Genomic DNA, 7,268 nt, shown 5'->3' with positions numbered 1-7,268 from the left:
CCCCCCCCTCTCTCTGTATATGTGTGTGTCTGTGTGTGTGTCTCTTTCTTGTTCACGCCTTCCTGAAACCAAGCATTGTGCAGGTATAACAGTGACTGCATAGCAACTAACAGAAGTCATTCTGTTCATCTTAAGAATGACTAGGGCTTTCAGGATGTTTTATTAGGTAAAGGTGCTTGTTGCCAAGCCTAAGGATCTGAGTTCAATCCACAGAACCAATAGCGTAGAATGAGAGAAATGAATCCTAAAATTGTCCTCTGACTTCCACATGGTCATTGTGGCAGGCACACACATGAACACACACACTAAATATATAAGTGGATCAGTAAATAAATAAATAAATAAATATCATAAAAATAAAAGTCATGACTTTCTGACCAAGGCTTTTATTGCTAAAATAATTTTAAATGCTCTATAAGTGACTATGTATTTATTGGTTTTGCTTATGTATATTTCATAATGTACCATTTCAAAATACAAAACAAAATATAATGTGAGGTAGTTAGTAGAGTTTAAAAATTAGATTTCATTATAACTAAATTTAAATATAAATGGAATTAGAAAAAAAAGATGGGATGTCTACTAAATTCTTACCTAAATTAAGCAAAAACTATTTATGAACTGAACCAAGATCTCTAGACTTGGGCTGCTTATACAACTAGATAATACCAATTGCATTTCAGATATAAGGAGACAGAGTTACTTATGTAATGTACAAATGTGTAACATGTCATTTTGGAATTAAAATATTGAAATATTAGGCAATGTGTAAATGTCATTGCATTGTGAAATGCCAAGTGCATGTCTATGTGTGTGTGTGTGTGTGTGTGTGTGTGTGTGTGTGTGTTCCTTAGCAATTCCTGAGTCTGATAAGACTTTTCCTTTGAGCCCAACAAAACTAAAATCCAGAAAAAGAAAAGACCTATAATTCTTACAAAATTAACAGTGTCAAGAGCAATAGAAATAGAATTTTTATTATTTACAAAATAAAAAAAAAACCCAACTTGGTAAGAAGTAACTGACAGTGGTTTGGTGATTTGAATGAGAATCCTAGCCTATTGGCTCACACATTTGATCACTCGTTCCCTGATTGGTGGTGCTGTTTAGGGGTGTGTGGCCTTGGCCGAGGATGTCTGTATGTCATGGAGGAAGAGAGTTTAAAGACTCACCAATTCAAGTTTTCCCTCTTTGCTTCTTTCTTGTGGTTTCAAAATGTGACCTCTTAGTTTCCTGCTCTTATCCCTCTGGAATCACAAGTGAAATTAAACTATTTCTTCTATAAGTTGCCTTTGTCATGGTGTTTTACAGAGCAATAGGAAAGCCTATCACAAGCCTTCAATTTACACTTTCGGTTATAGACCAGTGAATTTTCAGAGAACACAGATTACTCTTGAGGAAACATGAAAAAGTCGGTGATTAAACTCAACTCACTCCTCATGGCTACTAGAAATGATGGAACCTGAACATCTCATAAGCATAGTGTACCTTAGAGCAGTGGAACGGTATGTTTCATTGACGATTATAACAGATAAGTACACTGAAAAGCAAAAATTAAATTAAAATCACATTCAGCATGAGTGAATACATAACATTCCAAAATTATTTGTAAATGTTTATAAATTAATCAACAAAAAATGAATGAGTGTCTCTAAATGATGCACAAAACAAAATAAAAATATTCAGTAAAAGTTTTACTCAAAGTTGATAAATGAATAAAATAAGCTAGGAGATCACATTTACTGAAATCTCAGAGTATGCAATAAGAAATACATTGTCAAAAAGGAAGAAATAATAAGGGAAAAGGTATATGATGCATGGAACAAGAAAAATGACAGATTTCGTCATACTGAAATCACACTCAAACAATGATTTTCCACTCCAGTGACACATCATAAAGGAAAATAATCATCAGGGCAAATTGACTTATGAAATTTTAGACTTTTAATGACTAATAATTAAATTTTAATCATTAGGATTATGGTCTATATGTATGCTTTATATATATATTATAGTATTATATAATATATAACATAGCTTTATTTATACATTATATATATTATATACCATATACAATTATATATAATTTTATATATTATACTATTATATGTAATATAATATAGTTATTATATGTAATATACATATATATTGTTTTTGTTAGTCACAGTTCTCTAGAGGAAGAGAAGCAATTGAATTAGTACATGTTACAAAATAAATTTACTGAATGAGCCTATATTTCATGTTATAGATTGGTCCAACAATGGCTGTCTGCAGCTGGAAATACTGGGAACCTATTAGCTATTTAGTGTGTGAGAGTGGATGCCTTAGAGGGAAGAGCGCTGAGGTTTTTCAGTCCGAGTTGGAATGTCAGAAAATCTGGATTCTGATGTCAGTACATGATGAAAAGTCGCACTTGCCATAAAGTAGATGCCAGCACTAGCAGGCAGCAAAGTCAGTCAGGCAAATGCAGGCTTGCTATTCCTTTCAACATTTTTTCTTTTAACCTGGCTGTCAAAGGAGACTGCTACTCATAAGTATCTAGAAGCATATGTCTTAGTTGATCTCAAATACAATCAAGTTAGTTACCAAGAGAAACCATTACAAGTCCACTTGTTCCTCCAGCTCTTGTTATTTCTGCTCCCTCTTTTGCAATGTTCACAAGGCTTGGAGGAGTGATAAAGATGAGCTGTTAGTGGCTTAGTATTCAGGAGTCCCTTATTCTCAGAACTTTGAACAGTTCCGAATCTCTGCCATTAGTGCAAAAGAAAGAATTTTCTGTGATCAATACCGACAGCAGCACTCATCCACAGATATAAATGTGAATATTGAGATGTAAATATTTGGTAGTTCATTAATTTAGAAAACAACAGAAGTAACTTCCCCTTTGGGATATATGGCTTTGGCCACAGGCTTTTATACTATGTCCATAGTATAAGACCTGAAAGTGCTCCTGTGTAATGGGCCCCAAATCCAACCTGAGAGCTCTTGGTAACACCAGTAACAATGATGGCTACAATTACATCAGTAGGAACATCTTTCTTGGCAGGCAGATTGTGCAACCCTATGAAATGCTGAAGAGACAGAGGAAGAATTATGACTCTGTGGTCAGCCATACCTTTACATTTGCTTATACTGGTTTCCATGTCAAACTGCACTTTGTAAATACTTTCTGTGGAAGACTTTGGTCTTTTTTGATCATAGACCTAAGTGCACTAAATTGTTGTGCACCACAGCCCCATGCTCTCCTGTTTTGAAATTTCCTCCACCAAACAAATTCTTCTACATTTACCTTTAAATTCAACCTTATTCACATTCCCAGGACATGCAGAATACAGACTCTTTGTCAGAAAATCACATGAATGACCCCAGCAGATTCTGATAGTCTTTGTTCCCCTCTGAAAGCTTAAGAGTTAGAGCTCCACTGTCTTGTCCTCCATGCTTCCATATGAATGGCTCACTAAGCTCTATTTACGTTATTCAAGAGCTTTTCTAGCCATTGTTCCAATTCTTCCACATTCTTCTCTCAAATTGGCTACAAGACTGGCTGAGGTATCTTGTGATAAGGTTTATCACAGCAAGGGCCCCCTCTTTTGGTGGCAGTTTTCTGGGGTTTCCTACTCTCAATGCAGCTGTAACAAAAACAACAACAAAAGTACCCAACCAAGGCAACCTTTCTTTAAAGGTCGAATTTATTTTTGCTTTACAGTGCTAGGGGAATCCAATGATGTTTGAGGAGGTGTGGAAAAAGGAAAGAGAGGCTGCTGGGTACACTGTATTTTCAGTGAGGCAGGAGAAGGTAATGAATGTTATATTGAGCTTCTCTTTCATTCTCATCAGCTCCAGGACTCCAATCCCTGGAATGGTCCCACCCACAAATAAGGTTAGTATTCCTATCTCTATTAACTTAATCTGTATAATCTCTCAACAAGAATGTCAAGCACCTAATCTAATCAGATTATCTTTCACAGGTGTCCCTGAAGGCTAAAGTAATTTACATAATCCTTCACAGGTATGTCCAGAGATTTTAGCCTAAGCAATGCAATTCTAGCTCTAGTGGACAGTCAAAATTAATCATTACATGTCTTCTTCTTCTTTCTCCCTCTCTCTCCCTCTCCCTCTCACTCTCCCTCTCCTCCCTCTCCCTCTCCCTCTCCCTCTCTCTCTCCTCCCTCTCCCTCTCCCTCTTTTTCTCCCTCTTTTTCTCCCTCTTCTTCTTCCTCTCCTCCTCCTCCTTTCTTCTTCTTTTCTTATTCCTTTTCCTCTTTCTCCTCCTCCTCCCTCCTCCTCCTCCTCTGCCTCTTCCTCCTCCTCCTCTTTCTCTTCTTCTTTGAAAAAACAAAATACCATGATCTGATTCACATTGAAATCAGCATTATTCTACTATTCTGAAACCAACAGAGGCAGTAAGGCTGGAAGAAAGCAAATGAAAAATGTGTTTAGGAAGCAGAACTGAAGTCTGGAGATAGCTCCCTTGGTAGAGTGGTTTCATGATATGAATTAAGTCCTGGGGAAAATATCCATATCAAATAAAACCTGTATATGTCCAAAATCCCACCACTCAAAAAATGAAGCACAGGATCAGAAGTTAGAGACTAGCTAGCCAGTTCAAGGCCAGCCCATGCCACATAAGATCCTGTCTCAAAATGAACAAATGAAAATGAAGCAAGCAGAGCAAAGATGAAGGCTACCCAAACAAAATCATTCAAAATGGTGGATGGACAGCTGTGTCTAATCGACCTCACTGTATTCAAAGCAAAGGAAACTAAAGGAAACACAATGTGATATATGTATCTGTAATATATGAAAGAAGATATTTACCTAAGCCAAATTTTACTGTGCCATATTCTAAAGACATTTTAGTTAATATTCTGATGAGGGATTTATTTATTTAAAGGAAACTAGTTTATAACTATGGATTTCTTGAACATAGCAGTGACAAGGAACTGAGTGTAGTATATAGATTCATTCCACTTCACAACAGGTGTGGTTTTATGACCTCTATGCTGAGTCAAAAGCTGACCTCATTCCCAAGTGAGTAAGAAGATAAAAACTAGCAAGGAAACAAGATAAAGGGCACAGGCCAAGTATTGATTCTTCTTCCTGGGATATCCCCAACATGTAGCAAGTGATGAACTATATAGTTTTCACTGTTTCAGCAACTTGAAGGAGCAATGTTGGGCCATATGGAAAACATAATAGGATATTAAGTTACTGTTTCTTAAAGAGATTTAAAGAACACTATTAAAAGTCTGCTACATGCTATGTTTAAATATTTGTCTTGTTGATTTAACAGATTGTATACGACAATGGTGACTTAAAATAAATAAAAATCTTGTTTCACTTTAAAGCTTGTTAGTGGCCCAAACCTCGTCTGTGTTTAAATAGACCTTACTCTTTATATAAGGAGTCATATGCACACTATGTCAGGGTTGTCGTTTGAGTTTGGCCATCAACTAAGCAGAATGAACGCCAGCCAGACTGAGACATATCAACTGGATACCAGCCTGTTTCAAACTATGGGAGCAGCACGCTATTAGAGTGCTGAGCTTCAGTGGTACATATTTCTATTTTATCTTTATTGTAATGAGCGAGCCCTGTCTTCAACTCCCGCTGTGCACTTTTGGAGGGTCTTCCATATGGTTGCTGCTAAGTACTTGGCATCTTCCCAACTGTTCCAATTGGGTCAGTGGGGGGGATCGCTTAGGAGTAATAAAACAAGGGTGACTGCAGCAGGGAGGAGGGAGAGTCCCACGCACTCCGAAGAAGCTTAGTGCCTCTCATGCATGCAAGCATGGCTCTATGGCATTCATTAGTTTGGGCAGCTAGGGAAAGCTTTTTTTTTGGCCATGATTTTTCCATGAAAAAGCCAAGCTGTTGGTATAGTACCTGTCTCCCCCATTGTAATTCCAGTCCTGTTTACTTCTAAAAATGACTAAATAGTTTAAGGAAGATAATTGTACCTTGCTTACTCTTGCTGTTCCCAAAAAGGTTTTTTTCTTTTTTTAAACAAACTCTTGGCTAAATTTTACTAATAGTAGCTGTAGCAGCAGAGTTATCAGTGTTCATGTGGGCTTTGATATCTTATGAGGTTAAACAAAAAAGCAGAAGGCAGATCTGATGATCCCCAAAACTTAAACATTCTTGAAATTCATTTTCTTATGATCCTGAAATGAATAATAGTAACATTTTAGGGTGACACTTACATTTCAAGTCATATCTATGAAAAAATGTTTTTACCACTCCACTCATGCTATTAGGTAATAATAATTGAACCAGGGCCAGACATAGAAACCTAAGTTCTACCATTCAATAACAGCTCCAGGTTCAGCAGTTTGGGTTTCTGTGTTTTTGTAGTAGTTGTTTCGAGGTGGGATTTGTCTATGTAGCCTTGACTATTCTGGAACTCTCTATATAGATCAGAATGGCCTGGAACTCACAGAGATCCACCTACCTTTGCCTTCAAAGTGCTTGGATTAAATGCTATCCCTGCCTGACACTGTTTTGCTTTTTGATCCCATGAAAGGCAGTGCTACTAAATAGGAGATTCACAGTGGAATATGTTCAAAACAAAACTATGATTGTAAATAGAAATAATACATTAATCAGGGAGATGTACACATATTCACACACGATTATGATTTCCATATTTATCTTATACAGTCAAGAACTTAAATCACAGTCCTCTTCTTTTGACATGGTATGGAGACTTTTGGTATCAAATATCAACCAAGTGTTATTTAATAGATTCACTGTGTAGCCAATATTTGGTATGTGACTGCATGTCTCTTCCTGAGCATTTATATGGCACCTAGAAAGAGTTGGCGACGTTTAAGCAAGAATACAAATATCAGTAGCCTTTCTTGTTAACAGTCAGGAGCATTAAACAGTAGTGTATCTTTAGAAAGTTGCTTGTCACTTCTTTCCTGGTCAATCCCTAGACCCCAGATCCCCAGGGACAGAAGCAGGCTAATAGAGGCACCAGAAACCCGGTGGCAGGTGAAGCTGGGTACCGCAGAAGGAGGGCAGGCCGGTAGTCTGGGAAGATCTCCTAGGACCAGCCTAGCAGAGCATCCCCTAAGGCCCTGCATTGATGGCTTGGGAAGTCCTACTGACTTCAATCAGTCACAGTTCCGCAGTCCCCCACACGTCTCCAGGATCTCTAATTCCAACAACCTGGAATAACAAGGAAAGCATGGGTCAGGTTTCACTTGTGTCCGAGGTCAGCCCAGAAACCAACCGAGCACCGTGCAGACTTACGGGCCGCCCGTCCG

The sequence above is a fragment of the Grammomys surdaster genome, unplaced genomic scaffold (assembly GCF_004785775.1).
Source record: "Grammomys surdaster isolate TR1022 unplaced genomic scaffold, NIH_TR_1.0 126679, whole genome shotgun sequence".
Lineage (NCBI taxonomy): Eukaryota > Metazoa > Chordata > Mammalia > Rodentia > Muridae > Grammomys > Grammomys surdaster.
This window is presented reverse-complemented; position numbering follows the sequence as displayed.